Here is an 18,151-nt window from a genome sequence, read left to right as displayed (position 1 = left end):
GGTGGGGCGCACAGAGCACTGATCACCAGCCACGGTGCTGGTGTCAGGGGGAGTAGCGAGACTAGCTACTGAAGTGACGTTAGCAAGTTCCATGGGCCCCACCATCATGTATGTATTGTATCCACACTTTCCATTCATTTGGAGAGATCATTTCAGGGCAATATGCAAAGAATGAGTTAAATCCAAAGCTCTAGTGGACCCCAACATAGAAAACAATGGGACAGTGACGCCCACCATTAAAAACTTCTAAAGGCCACAAAAGTTTTAGATCATGCTGATATTTGTGTTTTCCCTTATTTCATGTCTTTTTAAACTTTTGAGCAGGTTGGATTTCAAATAAACATTATGATGGGCCTTAGGATAGTTTCAGCGGTGGGAATCACTCTCCCCACTGTTTTCTGTGGTGGGGTCCATTACAGATTTTTATCTGCCTCATTCTTTGGCTCATGACTTAAAAAGGATATCTCAAAATGGATGGACGGTGTGGATATAACACATACATCATAGTGGGGCCACAGAACTAGGTGACGTCAAATGAAATTCCCTAATTCATCTATCTCTGTCTCTCTCGCGTGCACCCTCTCCTCTCTGTCTCTCTCTTCCTCTCTCTCTATCTCTCTCTTCTTCTCTCTCTGATCTCTCCACCCTACCGTTGCCGAACGCCCTACCCACCCACGCCCTCTCTCTCTCTCTCTCTCTCTCTCTCTCTCTCTGAAGCTCGGTTGAAGGCTAGCTCATTGACGACCGTGAGGTATCTCTCCCTCTCTCTCTCTCAAGCTCGGTTGAAGGCTAGCTCATTGACGACTGTGAGGTATCTCTCTCTCTCTCTCTCTCAATCTATCTCAATCTCAATACCGATTTAGGGATTTGGGGATTTAGCAATTTGTGGATTTAGGGCTTATATATTTGAATGTGGACCCCGAATCCAGGATTTTCTGATATTACATATTAGAAAGCCTTTCGCAGGAAGTTCCTACGCTAGTATGCTGGGTGGGGCCCATTGCAATGTATGATAGAAATTCATTCCATCCATCGGTTTTGAGAGCTCATTTTAAGACGTGGGACTAAAAATTAGGTGGATACAAAACTCAAGTGGGTCACACCAGAGGGAAAATTGTGGAAAGAAATTCCCACCGTTGAAACCTTTCTGGACTCTATCTTAATGTTTATACGCTATCCAAACCGTTTATAATGTCATTCCGAATGTGATGAAGTGAAAACACCAAAAATATATCTTGATATAGAACTTTTATGGCCAAAATAATGATTCAACGGTTCTCACTGAATACCCAATGTTTCCTCCCGTGTGGCCCATATGAGTGTTATATAAATCTATTTTTTGGTCTCACGTCCTAAAATGATCTCTCAAAATGAATGGGCAGGGTGGATTTTACACAAACATCTCGGTGGGTCCCACGCAGCATCTTTGCGCAGGAACTTCCCGCGTCCCTCTCCTCTCTCTGTCTCTCTCTTCCTCTCTCTATCTCTCTCTCTTCTTCTCTCTCTGATCTCTCCACCCTACCGTTGCCGAACGCCCTACCCACCCACGCCCTCTCTCTCTCTCTCTGAAGCTCGGTTGAAGGCTAGCTCATTGACGACCGTGAGGTATCTCTCTCTCTCTCTCTCTCTCTCTCTCTCTCTCTCTCTCTCTTTGAAGCTCGGTTGAAGGCTAGCTCATTGACGACTGTGAGGTATCTCTCTCTCTCTCTCAATCTCTCTCAATCTCAATACCGATTTAGGGATTTGGGGATTTAGCAATTTGTGGATTTAGGGCTTATATATTTGAACGTGGACCCCGAATCGAGGATTTTCTGATATTACATATTAGGGATTTGGGGATTTTAGAATTTTAGGGATCTTGAGGATTTTAAGGATTTAGGGATCTTGAGGCTTTTAATACTTTAAACAGAAAAATATAATCGCTAGAAGGATTGGAGAGATCCAGAAAGCAATATAGTTGCAAGTTTACCATCACAAAAGAATTACAGGAATGCTATTACAAAATCATCCATCAACAAGTATAGCTTTGTTTGTTAATATGCACAGGTGATTGATCTTTCTCAAAGTATCTGAGTATCATGATTCTAAGAAAATCAGTACCAGTTCATGTGAAATGGATCAATTATACTTTACCTAGCCGTGCTTCCCTTTGTATGTATTTTCAATGCATCTTAGGTGAGCATGTGCTTGTTGTTCTGTTTTTTTGTTTGCATATTTAGCTGACATACTTCACTAAAACCTAATTCGATTTTCTTTTTTATTCCATAAGTTTTGTGTGCTTGTGTGTTTTGTTATGTTGGTGCATGCTTTCTATAGTTGGGTTTGTTCACATATTGCTTGTACATTGATGTCACGTGCTTTACATATGGTGCCTGTCGGTTTCCAGATCAATAAGAGAAGCATACTTGAAAACACCAGAATTTACTCTGGATCTGTACAACTTACGAATTATGATTTCTATAGTGCTTTTCTGGTTTTCCATATGGAAAGATGATGATTCAAGTTTTATATATATATATATATATATATATATATATATATATATATATATATATATATATATGTATGTATATATATATATATATATATATGATTTCTATAGTGCTTTTCTGGTTTTCCATATGGAAAGATGATGATTCAAGCTATATATATATATATAAAATATAATATACTCATAAATATGACGCTGAGAGTCTGTCGTGTAAATGTGTGATCATTTTTTGACATATTTACCTCTTTACATAATGGGATAAGATGAGCATCAGGTCACTTTTCTTACGTCTTGTCATAAGTGTAAAGGAGCATGAGGTAAAATGGATCAGATGGGCTGGTTTATATGTAACAGATGAAATGGACAACGATCACTTACCAAAGCACTAGCAGAAAAGGTTTGTAAGATGTAATCTTCATTCTTAACTTGTCTTTAGCCTTGAATTTAGGATGTGAATGACAATGGAGCCACTTTTCTAGTGTTGGTTTCTTAGAAGACAGTTCTATTGTAGACCAAGCAAGAATTCAACTTTGCTAGGTCGGGCTGGGTTAAGGGTCAACCAGAGCCAACACGATCTCTAGAGAACCCGATCCATAGCTTGCTCTAATCCGTATTCTAATCCAAGTGAGACTGAACAAAAATTTGTTTTCTGGATATTGCAGCTTGCTAAATGGTTCTCTTATATATGGAGATCACCAATGTATATGATCTGGATGTTGTTTATGACAGTCCTGATGATGTGCCTGAAGATGTAATGTGAAAAGCTTTTTATTCTTAACATGATCTCTTTCTTGTCCTCTTTTACAGAGTTGTGAATTTTGTATAAATGTTTTATATAAATCTCTCTTTATGAATCTATTTATCTACCTGTCTCTCTCTGTTATCTATCTGCTGATTTATTTTGAACTGCTTTCCTTGTATAGTGATGCTGGATTCAATAGCATTCACGGTGAAATCTATCTACTATTCAATAGTACCAGTTCTTGTGACATTATTTTCAGCAACATTTTAGTAATCCACTATAAATATTTTTAAACATTATTTTCGGCAACATTTTGGTGTGTAAGTAGTCACAAAGTGTGAAGGTAAGTAGGAACTGATTTGAGCATGGGAATGGAAAAGCTTCAGCTTCGGCTAGAATAGTGTACTGAGCTGATATGTCCAGTCCATCCAAGCAGGAGTTATGCCTTGGTGATCCAAACTGTTGATCTGATGGGCTCTGGACAGATGACAGATGCCTCAAAAATCTTTCAGGTTCAAATATCCTAGCTATCCAACCTCTGCACTTTCTCCAGTTTTTAGGTATCTACCAAATAAAACCTAAGTTTTTTTTTTTTTTCTTCTTCTTTTTCTTTTCCTTATGGACATGGTGAATTGTTGTATGTGAAAAACATCTTGTGATTGTAAGCAAAGGTTGTTTAACTTGAATTGCAAATGTTCAGCTTAATAAAAAAGAAATCTAATTGGGTTTTATGCTTTATCATAGTAATAACTATAATTCAATTTGATAGTGCATCCAAACACACTCTAAGCTGGTTTTATGCAGCCTTTTTTGGAGTTATTGTCGTACATGCTTATCTCAAAGGCTGGATTTTGAGTTACAAAACTGTTTACTGGAATTGGCCAGAGAAAGAGGTAACACACAAGCTGCTTTAGTCCTAATTTTGTTTGTATGCCAATGTCATCTCTTCCCTTTTATCTAGTCTTCTGATCCATTAGGGTTGGATTCTTATATTTAGTTAGTCATGTGCAGGTTGTTTACATATTGGATCAAGTCATGTGTAGGTTATTTACAATCTAGATTGTCCAGCTCAACAGTAAACTTCCTAAAAGTCAAAATTCTAGCACCAATTTGCTAATTATGTTGTGTATAAATCAATGGGAGGATCCTTATAAATTGTTTGGCAAGTCAATCCTTCAGATGTGACAATTTTGGAAGGGATACTAATTTTCCATGATCCTTGGGGTCCAAGATTTAATGAACATGAAGATCTTTGTTCATACATGTTCGTTCTTCTTGCTTCTTCTTTGGGTGTCTGAATGTCATTGGGCATCTTGTCTTTGAGAATTTGGATACTTATATTTAAGTATGTCTTTTATTTTTGTAAATGTTGTTAATAGTTGGATGGATGATGAATGTATTTGCAAATGTAAATGAAAAGAAAGAACTTAATATATATATATATATATCTGTTATCAATGGAGGATACCTTGTTTAGGGGACATGAAATTTTGTAGCTTATGGTATGGTGCCCCAATATTGGTTGTGTGTTACAGTTATAACAATTGGAGAGGATTGAAAATCCAGAAATTTAAACCCCACTTTTTCTCTTGGATTTTAAAAGAAGCCATTTTGGAGATTTTCATTCAAATTGAATTTGAAGTTCAGGATTTTGAATGGTATCAAGTATGATTTGAATTGAAAATATTGAATTCAATTCTTCATTACCCAAAATCTATGCTAATGTTTGGCAGCGTGAATCTAAATCTTAGATTTTCAAACCTGGATTTTGCATTCTTTAGGTTGCATTTGGATTAGATCACATGTTTACCACTTAAACATACTTATCACAGAGAGAGAGAGAGAGAGAGAGAGAGAGAGAGAGATTAGATCACATGTTTACCACTTAAACATACTTATCAGAGAGAGAGAGAGAGAGAGAGAGAGAGAGCTTTAGTTCCAAATTTATTATTTACTTGCATGTAACCGAGACACCGATACAGAAAAGCCTGGCAAAATGTGTTAATATTGAATAATATATTTCTCATATTTTTGGTTTGTAAAAGCATAAGATGCAGAAAATGTATCTGGGATCTTGATAAATAGACAATAACGATGTAAGTGGCATATAAATGGTACCAAAAAGAAATCAGTGGAAGGTAAGCCATTTTTTTTTCTTGCAAGCATCAGTGTGCTTGACACATCTTTTTGATGCAGTGGTGCTATTTTTTATTTTTTATTTTTTACTGTCTTTGTTTCATGCTGTACTTCTTAATCCTTTAGTGTTGTAATTCATCTCCTTTTCTTTTGTTGGATTGCTGCATCTATTTGATATTTATGGCATAAGTTCTAGTTCTTTAGAAAATCTGGGTTTTTGTGTAAAATTCTTCAACTTGATATTGCAAATTTGTATGCTTTCGGATAAATAAAATTCTGGTTTACTTCTTAATGTGTAGTATCTTATGAGCCTTCTTTTATGAGGGAACACTATAAGCATCAAGCCCATGGATGTTCTAGATGAGTTGTATTAGCCTCCATATCTTTTGTATATTGCGCTAGACTTGAGGAGCAAAAAGACTGATTCTTGCGCGTGGCGCATCTAATAGAAAGTTGGGGTCTCATACACGTGTTCCATATTGGCATGTGTGGCTGCATGTTGATGGTCATGAATCCATATACATGTGGGCTTAACCTCTGTTTTATGTTAACTTGATATGGTTTTTGACTTATTTGGTCCCATAATATTGTAGGCATTGCAGCACGTATAATCTTCAATTGCATAGTGTAGCTTTGTTGTATATAGAGAACTCAGTGAGGAGCCAATGTGTTTGGATTTGTTTGCGTTGAAATTGCATTGCTCTTCAAAAATAAAAAAAAATAGGTACTCTCATTTTACATAGAGTTATCTCATGAAGAGTAGAGATGAAGTTTTACACCTAATGTTGGGCACACAGGCATGGAGAGCAATAATCTCATGCTTTGTGACAATATAACTTCATCAATTATTGTGTTTCAAGCCCAATTTTGAGTTTGTGTTATTTAAAATGATGGTTGTTTCTTTTTTTCTTTGTTTTTTTTTTTTTTTTAAATTTTTGAACAGGAATTTTGTCTAGTGATGTTGCAACTTTTGGAGTTGGGGCTATTTAGGTGACAATCATAACTCTTTTGCCACGTGAAAAATTCTCTTCTCCACTCATGAATGTTCTTATTCTGTGCATGTTACTGATGTCTGGTCATTAATAATAATGCAAGGTGATTTGTTTAGGTCGTTGAGGCATATTTTTGTTTAGGTTGTTGTCACTGTAATTACTACTTGGCGGACAAAGCTGGTAGACGTATTCTTCTTATTGTGAGTTTTTGGAAGGATGGTTGATTCTACTTCCTGTTGGAGTTATCTGTTCAACTTTAAAAACTGACAACCAATCCTGGTTGTTGTTATAGGTCTCCTCTTCCGGAATGACACTCTCTCTTCTCTTTGTTGCAGTTGCATTTTACTTAGGTTAGATTGACAAACCATTCCTTACAAAAATAAAAAATAAAATAGTAAGTCCATTTTTTTCACTTATTCCAGTATGTGCTTGCTTACTACATTAAAATGTGCCCAGTAGCTCTTGGCCCATCTTGAAGAGGACTTCATTTTCTCTTGCAATTTTCTCTTTCTTTTCTTTTTTCAAAGATTTATCTTCTTTTATGATTTTGTCAGATTTTGTTTTTCTTTTTTGCTAAGTTGTTATAATAATGTGGATGCATAGGATTTTAGATCCGAAGATGCTCGTGTCCACAGTCTACTCAGCCTAGTTTCACTGGTGGGAATTCCGGTTTGTCTTCAATGTTGACTCTTCATGGTCTCATTCATATGCTCCATTTCTTGTAGAGCATTGTCTGATTGATTCCTTAGTTTTAGGCATTTAGAGTTTCATACTCTCTTGGAATGGGAGCCCTTCCATGAGTTATTATGAATTTTTTTCCCCTTCTCTTTGATCTTCTAAATGAAAAGTTAAATTACTCTTTTAATGTGCCTTGATTCTATTGATTTGTAATGCCTTGGCATTTAGTCTTCTCTTCAAATTTGTGAATGTTTTTTCCTTTGAAGGGAAATGTTTGAATAGATAGAATAGCAGTTCCCATCGGTTTTTGCACCTTGTAGCTTTAGTGATTGGCTTCTCTTTTGCAGCACCAACAGAGAGTCATTTATTTATTTATTTATATTCTTAGGTGGGAAGCGCCTTGTTTCCGTGGGTCTAGGAGATGATGATCAATGCATTGAGGATGACTTTACTGCATGGTGTGCAATGCTTTCATCTTTAGGATTGTTGTTTGTCAAAACGTTTGAATAGGCCACTCTTTTGTGTTTGTTTAAATTAAAGGGTTTGACTTATATCAACTATGTTTTTCTATTTTAGGCGAGAGCTCGTATGGCCCGAGTTGGATCAATTGCTTCAGAATAAAGATGATGCGTCAGGTGCTTCGACCCCTTACACTGCTGCCATACCTAAATACCGAGTCATATTTTATGACCCCGAGGATGCAACGCTACAAGAAAAGAATTGGATTAATGTGAATGGCCATGATGTTTATGACATTCAACATCCACGCAGGTAGTGAAGAATATTATATTTGTGTGTGCGCGCGCGTGCGTGCGTGCTTCTCAAAGCTTACTCATTCTATGGTTCTCTCTATTAAGAGCTAATGTGGCTGTGAGGAGGGAGCTTCACACTCCAGCTTCTAATCGTTCTTGCATTCATCTGGAATTTGACATATCTGGGACAGGACTTGTGTAAGTTTCCTTTGGATTTTATTTGATGCAATTTAGAGCCACACTGATGATTACAGCTTTTTCTTTTGAATTATAGGATTTCTTATTGCTCTTGATAAGTTGTGACAATAGTTTTTCTTACTATAAATGTTCATGTTTCTTGAATTGTTTCTCTTGTTTACAATTATAAGTTTTGATTTATAACTAGTATTAAAACATTGTCAAGAAAATGTGGATGTAGTGTACTTGTTATGTTTTTTGTCTACCTGGATGATTTCTCAGTTTGTGGGCTGCAATTGAGTGTGGGTGTATTGTGCTTGCTATGTTTTTCTGTTTAGCCAATTGAAACTGTTGTTTATTGTCCAGATTTCATTAACCATTTAATTGTGGATCTATTAGCCTTTGCATACACATTGACGTATAGCATCTCTGAGTGTTCGGGTTTTTCTATGTTTGATTTTATGTGAAGAAGGGAGAAAAGAAGAGCTTTTCTGGTAGATTGGAGTTGGTTTTCTTAAGTAAATTTTAGCTGTTGATGAGGTGTGGTTTGGGATGTTTGACTTGAACTTGGGAACATAACTATTTTCGGTTTCTTTTCAAGTTCTGCTTCACAGGGAAAGGAAATGGCTTTCTTAAAGATTAGATAAAATTGTTCTTTGCCAGATTTTAGGCTTCTTATTTGCACTCTTCAATGATTTTTTTGGAAGGATTTATTCTTCACATTTCAGTTGGTTAATGGGTTATGACTTTCCCTTGTCGAAAGAAAGTTTTCTTTTTTGCCTGGTAATCTTGAGTTCCAAGTCCCTTGATTGACACCACTAACTGGTTTCCTTAACTGCAACTTCCCTTCCCAAAAGAAACAAGACACAGGATGGATTATCTCATCATCATCTAAGTCTAGTCCCAACTAATTGGGGTCGGCTAAAGGTTGGACTCTAAAACCTTTATTTGTATATTTTTCCTTGGGAGTTATTTTCATCGGAGATAGTTGTGGAACAAATGATAAAAAAACCACTATGAAAGTTGTATTGCTATAAACATTTGTAGCATGGAAAATGGACATTCATGTGCATTTGTAGTAGGAAAACATTAAATAGACTGTTAACTGTTTTATTGGTATTGTGCTGATTATTGTGTTAATGAATGTTAAATGGGTGAAACATGCACGCACATGTTTAATCATTGATTGATTATGATATTATTAAAAAATCATGTGAATTATTTTTTAAATGTCTATCAGGTGTAAGATTTAAAAAAATACAAACAAATCTAACAAATTTATTTTTTTATTTCACAGCTATTTTAGCAACGGACCAAATTCGTCGCTAATTTCTGAACAAGTTGAAAATCAACGACAGATTTGAGTCTGTTGCTCTCCTCATATTAGCGACGGACTAACGAGTACTTTGGGTGGTTTTTTCTGAATTTCAGTGACGGATTTTTTATTTTTGCGATGGATCTTATTTGTCGATAATCTGTGACGGACCTTATCCGTCGCAGATTAAACGACGGATTTATCTGTCAAAAATGACCCAGTAAACACAGCAAGCGAGGACAATAGTTTTACGACGGATTTGGTCCGTCGCAAATCTGCGATTTTGGCATAGCGATCCTAGTGACATAAGCTGTTGTTTTAACGACATCCATTGATTGTGAATGTCCCCACCAACAGCTTTGAAAACATGATAGGCAGGGGAAAATATTGTCCCCAATGCACATTCTGCAGTTCTTAGCTGATGAAATAGGATCTTAGGATATATGAGAGAGAGAGAGAGAGAGAGAGAGAGAGATGGAGTTGGGTTTTGGTGGGAAAGGAGCGGGCCAGATGCTGGTAGCCATAGCTGCAGCATTCCTCGTCTGTATAATATCTGGACCGGGCCCTGCACAATTGCCGAAAATTTAGCCCGAGTATGACGGCAGCGCTAACTAGTCAGCCTGAAAATCTGACGCCACTGGGACATCCATACAGGATATATAAGATGGGACTACTTATGGTTGCCACCATAAATACAGTAATGGCAGCACTTACAAATACTATGGGAATGTTTCCCAAGGAATAGGCAATAGTGGATAGAGAGTGTGCCAAGGGGTCTTATGCACTAGGACCTCATTTGTTTTCAAAATTATTGGCTGAGATCCCTGTTGGAGCAGCATTTCCATTACTGTTTGGGATGATCTTGTATCCTATGGCTCATCTTCATCTAACTCTATCCAGATTTGGCAAGTTTTGTGGCATCGTGACAGTAAAATTTTCCTGAATTGAAAGGATAATGCGACTCTCTAGCCTGTGGTGCTTCACAGCTTCAGTTTTGTTTCCTTGTATCTATGTTTTAAGCAAGTATTCATAAAAGCTGAAACAGATAATTGCTCAGTATTAGCTATAATATGGGCTTTATAAATGAAGTTGCATTTGGTACAACAACTTCCATCCCCAATAATAAACAAGATCATCTTTCTATTAAAATTAGATTGAAAAGAGAAGTACAACTAGAGCTTTATACACATCCATTTTCACACTTGAGAACCTAAGAAAACAGTTCAACTAAGTTCTACAATGGCAAAATGGGCTCTGACTGAGTCATCCTAAGGCCTATTTGGATTTGTTGAAATTATGGGATGGAAATCAAGTTTCCTTGAAATTTCTGTTGTTTGCATTTCACACTCTCAAATTTTCAATGGAAAATATGTTTGCACATTTTAGATTTTCCTTGAAATTCGCCCTTTTCTTCCCTTCTAAAAACCTAAGAAGCATAATTTCCTCATTACAGGAAAATTGGTTTTCCCTTTGAATCCTTCCACATCGAGCCCTTCTCAACCTGTCTTGAAGCCAATCTTAGCCCTCCTTGTCACCATGGCCAGCACAGGGCACCCATGGATGGCAAATGTGTGTAGGAGGTGGGTTTGTTACATAGAAAAACACTCTTTCATTGGAATCTGTCTAACACCACTTGCCTAGTCATGCCGGAATCTGGTGCCATTGTTAGCATGCCAGTGGACGGCCAGGTGCTAGGATTTTGAAGTATGAGTTTGACATTTTTTCGAACAACTGGAGTTTTCTATTGAGGAGGCTTTTGTGGAGAGAGTCAAGTGGTTGAAGGTGATTGCTTGCTGCTAGGCTTTACTGAAGGGCCTATTTTAGAGGTTAACAAACCTTGATCAATGGTGACATGTGTGGTCCAGCCCAAATCTGGACTGCATTGTTTGAGAACAGCATGTTCAACATATCTGGAAATGCAAGGCCATCCTTGATCTCGATTTGCCACAAATCAAAAGAGCTATTAAGAGGTGGGCACAAATTGCCCTACAAGCTCATTCAATGGATCCATGTAGTTTTGCATGGGTTTTGGGGTCAAACTGCTGATGAACAGCATGCATAGAGAGAGAGAGAGTACCGATCGAGTGCAGTGGACATAGAAATGCGTTCGGGTGTAGCGAACATAGCTCGCTTTGCCATATTGGTCATCCTACAAACTTCTAAAATGTTGTTGGCAACCATGTTGTTGGTAGATCGACCATAGAGGGAGAGGGAGAGGCGCAGAGAGAGAGAGAGAGAGAGAGAGAGAGAGAGAGAGAGAGAGAGAGAGAGAGAGAGAGAGAGAGAGATGGATGAGAGAGGGGTTGGTTAGGGCCGGCGCCCTAACCAGTCCTCAAAGCTTAGAAGTTTTTAACGGTGGTGTCACTCTCCTCACTGTTTTCTCTGGTGGGGTCCACTGGAGCTTTGTATGTGACTCATTCTTTGGATCTTACCCTAAAATGATCTCTCCAGATGGATGGACGACATGAATTCAAAACATACATCATGGTGGGGCCCATAGAACTTGGTGACGTCACTTCAGTAGCAATCTCCCTACTCAACTTGTCAGTAGCCAATCCGCGCCCTTGAGAGAGGGGGCTGGGTGACGTCACCAAGTTCTGTGGGTCCTATCATGAGGAGCATTATATCCAAACCGTTCATCCGTATGGCGAGCTCATCATAAGGCTTGAGACAAAAAATAAGATAGATCTAACTATCAAGTGGACCACATGATCGAGAGCATATGTGGGATTGAATGTCTGCCATTAAAACCCTTTTGGGGGTCACAAAAGTTTTGGATCAATATGAAATTTGTTTTTCCTCTTCATCTAGGTTGTTGTGACCTTATAAATAGATTGGATGGAAAATAAACGTTATAGTGGGCCCTACAAATTTTTTAACGGTGAAAATCATCACCCTTGCTAGTATTTGTGGTGTGGTCCATTTAATCTTTGGATATGATTCATTTTTTGGATAATTCTCTAAAATGATCTCAAAAAATGGATGAACGGTGTAAGTTGATCCTAAATTTTCGATAAATCCAAAGCTCAAGTGGACCATGCCACACGAAACAATGCGGAATAATGATTTCCACAGGTGATACCTTCCTTGGGCCCACAGTAATGTTTATTTCTCATCCAACCTGTTCATAATATAAAAAAGATGTGAATGAAGAGAAAACACAAACATCTACTTGATCCAAAACTTTTATGGCTTCCAAGAATTTTTCAATGGTAGAGGTTCAATCACACTATTTCCAGTGGTGTGGTCCACTTGAGCTTTGGATATGCTTCCTTTTTGTTCTTTAGACCTCAAATTATCTGTTAACATGGATGAACAAAGTGGATAAAATAAATAAATAACTGTGGACTCCCCAGAGTTTACTCGGTCTGCTAACAGTAATGAGTTAACTCACTTAAATGGAGTGGAGGGGTTTCCTTAAAACATTCATAATCATATATTGGGCCTGCCTAAATGTGATTCACATATCCAACCCACTCATTATGTGTGTCCCACTTGGATGAGGGGTCAGACCAAGTTTCAGCCGCATCCAAAACTCATGAGGGCCCCACCAACTGCTTTTTGTATTTTTTAGGATGTCTTCACATAGTTTTAGATGGTATGGCCCATCTGAGTTTCGTATACGGATGATTTTTGAGATATCTCATAATTAACCTAAAGGGGACACATCAAATGCACAGTGTCGTTGTTCGACACACATCATGATGGGGCCCACAAAACTTACTAACATCAATTCTTAGGTTCTCACAAGGTCAATAAGTTGGGTCACAATTTTGACTAGAATATTTGGCCCATTTTACATGTCTGGTCCATTCACTCTATTTTACTGATCAATACCCTCAATTTGATTAGTTACTCGCCCTGATCAGGCTACACATGAGAATGATATTGGGCATACAAGATTAATCAACAATTTGAGTGAAAATTGATTTAAACATTTGAAGTTATTTACTCTTCAATTGGGACCGATTAGATTGTCCAAAAATGGTTAAAAGTTGTTCATGATATCAAAATGATATGGATGAAGAGAAAACACAAACATCAGCTTGATCCAAAACTTCTATACCCTCCAAGAATTTTTCAATTGTAGAGGTTCAATCACACTATTTCATGTGGTGTGGTCCACTCGAGCTTTGGATATGCTTCCTTTTTATTCTTTAGACCCCAAATTATTTGTTAACATGGATGAATGGAGTGGATAAAATAAATAAATAACGATAGACTCCATAGAGTTTACTGATCACTATGCTAAGGGTAATAAGTAACTCACCTAAATGGAGTGGAGAGGGGTTTCCTTAAAACATTCATAATCATATATTGGGCCTGCCTAAATGTGATTCACATATCCAACCCACTCATTATATGTGTCCCACTTGGATGAGGGGTCAAACCAAGTTTCAGCCGCATCAAAAACTCATGTGGGCCCCACCAAGTGCTTTTTTATTTTTTAGGATATCTTCACATCGTTTTAGATGGTATGACCCACCTGAGTTTCATATACGGTTGATTTTTGAGATATCTCATAACCTAAAAGGGACACATCAAATGCACGGCGTTGATGTTCGACACACAACATGATGGAGCCCACAAAACTTACTAACATCAATTCTTAGGTTCTCACAAGGTCAATAAGTTGGTTCACAATTTTGACTAGAATATTCGGCCCATTTTTCATGTCTGGTTCATTCACTCTATTTTACTGATCCATACGCTCAATTTGAATAGTTACCTGCCCCAATTAGGCTACATATGAGAAAGATATTGGGCATACAAGATTAATCAACAATCTAAGTGAAATTTGATTTAAACATCTAAAGTTATTTACTCTTCAATCTGGATTGATTAGATTGTCCAAAAATAGTTAAAGGTTCAATTACTGGATGTGCCTAATAATTTAGTAAAAAATATTTTTTTTTCCACCAATAAATTTCAATTTCCATTTAAAAATCACATTTTTTTCAAAATGTATATTTTTTTACTCTTAATTTTTATTTTTTTACTCTTAATTTTTCTTTGAAAACTTTAACAAAATATCATTTTTATTATAAAATATTTCAAAAACAAATTAAAATACAAATTCTAAATTTTTATTTTCAAAATATCAATAAGTTTCTCAAATTTATTTTTTTTCTCAAAAATTTCAAAATGCCGAATTTTTTTCTTCAAAAGCATCCTTTTGTTTTCAACTTTTCAATTTCTTTTTTAAAATGATATTTTTTTTTTTTTTCAAAATCTTAGTGTTTTTATAAATAACTTTTTCTTCTAATTTCAAATTTTGAACATTTTCAATTATTTTTCAATATCACAAATTTTTTCAACTTTAGTTTTTGTTTTAAAATGTTTTTATTTATTTATTAAAGTATCGATTTTTTAATATCGTTCTATTTTAAAATTTTCAATTCTTTCGAACTTCTCCGTTTTTTTTAAAGCATTTTTTTTGAACTTGTCAATTTTTATCGAACTTCTCAAATTTTTTTTTAATTTTTCAAAATACAAAATTCATTTTCCTTTTCAAAATATTTTCATTTTTCAACATTGTCAAAATTTTCGCATTTTTTAAAATATTTTTAATTTTCTTTTTTAGGATATTATTTTTTTCTCAAAATCAAATTCTTTCTTTAAAAAATTATCAACTTTATTCAATATTTTTTTTTCCAACAAAATAGATTTTTATTAAATCACATTTTTTTTTAATCTCAATTTTTCTCAAACATTGTTAAATTTTTTAAACTTCTCGATATTCTTTTTCATGTGATATTACAAATCATTTAAATATTAGTTTTAAATTAAAAAATAATAATAATTTTATATATATATATATATATATATATATATATTATATATATATATATATCTATATATATATATATATATATATATATATATATATATATTTGCATTCAAACAATTGTTAAAAAATAATCTTAGATAACAAATATGTACAATTAAACCACTGAAATTCTATTACAAAACAATTCTTGAACTACAAAAAGCCATAACTTTCCACCATATTCTAAAAGAAATGAAAAAAAAAAAAAATGTTCAACGCAAAAGTCTTTTTACGATGAACATGATCTATTGCAAAAGCAACTAAAAACCGCCGCGAATTGCTATTTTGGGCGGGAATTTGCAACTGATCATATTCCATCACAAAATCAAAATTTGCGATGGATTTAGTCGGTTGCAAATTTAGGACGGACCACAATCCGTCGTAAATACGATTTTAGCAATGGATTTTGGTCCGCGAAATTCCACGACTTTTGAACTAGGATTTTTGAGAAAGACGGGATTGGCGATGGACTTTTTCCGTTAGCAACGGATTAAATCCGTCGTTAAACCATCGTCCGTCACAAATTCACAATTTTGGCGTAGTGCTTGAGATGTTCTAATCATGCGTTTGCTTACACCATTGAATAAAAAAAAAAAAAATCATGTGTTTGCATACAGGGCGAGGGTGATTTATAGCTTGTGGACATGCTCTTACTTCTCATCTAGGTGCACATACACATCCATCCATATATCCACATATGGATGTATATAGCAAATGAATGTAATTTGAGAGCAAGTGATATGTATCAATTTTTAAGAGGCAAAACTAGGTTTTTGAGATGATTTTATTTGTTTCTTTTTTGATGTTTATGTTTGTTGATTTTTATTTTTTATTTTTCCATGAATTTGGTACTTCAAGAAGTAAAAAATACAAGATATACTAAACTAATTTCACAAAGTCGTCAGCTGATGGCAACTGGTGTAAATGGAAGGAATGCAGCTATACATTTTAAGATGACAGTCAGTTGACTTAGGAGCTCACAAACATAAGCCATGACCTGATTAACTTCCTAAAATTTGCAAAATTTAGAAAATATATGAGAAGGTTTTCGCAGTTCTGATATTTTTCTCTCATCATTTGATTATTTATTTATTGTCTTTTGAAAGACAGCTTTTTCTCTTGTTATTTGATTGGATAGGTCCATCTTTTTTCAAAGCATAAACTGTCAGATTGATTTTCTTTATCCTTATTGTAGGTATGATGGCCAACGAGCTCAGATTCATAAATTAATGGATGGGTTTGTGCAAGTCTTTTCACGAAATGGCGAAGAAACAGCGTATAGATTTCCAAATTTGGTGAATATAGTCAAGGAATCATGTAAGCCTGCTACCATGACTTTCATATTGGATGCAGAGGTGACACATTATTTTGTTTGGATGTGCTCTTTAGTTCTATTTGGAGTCATTTGATTTGAAATTACTGCATTGGTTTTTTTTTTTATTTTTAATTTTTATTTTTTTTAATTTTTATTTTTTTATAAATAGAGTATACATTGGAGTAAATTGTAGTGATAAATAATCCATCATTTTATTATTATTATTCTTTTTTTGCCGTTGAGTAGTTGCAGTGGATAGAAATAATGGAAGCAAGCTGATGGCCTTCCAACAACTATCCTTGCAAGAGAGAGGGAGTAAAGATTCCTTGATTACAATGGATAGCATATAGGTGGAGTTTGAATTCCAATTTTTGATATTCATTCAAATTTGTTGTACTGCTCAAGTTGTTTATATTCTCAAACTTAATTATTAAAATTGATCCTTGCTTTCAAAATTTGTCAGAATTGAAGGATGTATTCTATGAGGAAAAGTTGGGTTATTTTGAATTTGCGAAGGAAATAACTGTAATTTTATTTATTTATTTATTTTTAATCTTCATTTGTATCTTTTTTTTTTTTTTTTTATTGGAACTCTTATTTTTCCTATTTTATAGGTGGAATCTGATCAAGCACGTTTGTATCTATAGTCATGCATGTGCCCGTAAGTCTCAAATCTCTGTTTCCTTTAATTACTTTTTTTTTTTTTTTTTTGGGTCCTTGTGCCAAACAGTTCACCGTTTGGATGCATAAGCCAATCAAATTATCATTGTAAGGAAATAGCTCTCAAATTGCAGTTGGGTTTCTTTCTAATCTGACTTTAAGGTAACAAATTGCAAGTTGGCAATCAAACCCTCAATGTGAATAGTCGCAATTTGATTCGATGGCACACACCCAAATCGCCCCACCATGAAGATCACCTAGCCCCAAAATCAGGCCAGGCCACTCATCAGATGTGCCAGACCGTTGAAATCAATGGACAACTGTTGATCTAACTCTACATCCAGGTGTGGCCCACCTGGTGAGTAGATCAACCTGATTTTTTTTTTTAATTTTTAATTTTTTTTTTGGTTATATTCATCATAGCTGGTTTACAATTTTCTTAGCTAGAATATCCTATAGAAGTGGCATGCCAGGGGGGAAAGATAGTACAAAACCACAATGTTTTGAATTACAATTTGGTGTTTGGTATCTTTATGAATTGAATTACAATTTGAGTGAGTGATCAGGTGACTTGATGATCTTACTAAGTTGCGATCGAGAACTGCATGGTACTGAGTTTCCTAGCGATTCAGCTCGAATTGAGTTGACTCAGCTGAGTTTTGAATCAAGTCACTCAGTTTTAGAACTATGGTTTTGAACAAAAGAGATGTGGTTTTTCAGTGTGACAGGGGTTGTTACCAAGTGAATCTACTTTGGTTTGGAGTGAAGTGAGCCAAGCAGTAGTGAAAAAGGAGTGGGAGAAAGCTAGAGAAGCAAAGAGAGCCATTGAAGAGAAGGAGAGGAAGTTGGACAGAGAAAGAAAGGCGGAAGGAGATTCTTGTTACTAAGAAATTGTCTCTGTTGCAGATATGTCATCGACTGCTTCTATCGAGCCACATCGCAGGCAACTAGAGAGCTAAGAATCTTTCTGTCTTGAAATGTTTTTTTAACCATCAGTCTTTGTTTATCAATATATCCTGCCTTATGGGGTGTCTGTTTAAGTTTTCTTTATGTCTGCGTTGCT

The 18,151-nt window shown here is 35.6% G+C and overlaps 1 long non-coding RNA gene across 1 annotated transcript in view; it reads left to right on the top strand.

Annotated features, from left to right (window-relative positions):
* The window catches only part of LOC131258111 (uncharacterized), a 28,602-nt gene extending 11,829 nt beyond the window's left edge, over window positions 1-16,773 (top strand). The window contains exons 2-3 of the long non-coding RNA XR_009177885.1: window positions 16,309-16,468; window positions 16,675-16,773. This is a non-coding gene — a long non-coding RNA (uncharacterized LOC131258111). The remainder of the gene's footprint in view (window positions 1-16,308; window positions 16,469-16,674) is intronic.
* Window positions 16,774-18,151: the final 1,378 nt, after the last annotated feature.

The sequence above is a fragment of the Magnolia sinica genome, chromosome 10 (assembly GCF_029962835.1).
Source record: "Magnolia sinica isolate HGM2019 chromosome 10, MsV1, whole genome shotgun sequence".
Taxonomy (NCBI): Eukaryota; Viridiplantae; Streptophyta; class Magnoliopsida; order Magnoliales; family Magnoliaceae; genus Magnolia; species Magnolia sinica.
This window is presented reverse-complemented; position numbering and strand designations above follow the sequence as displayed.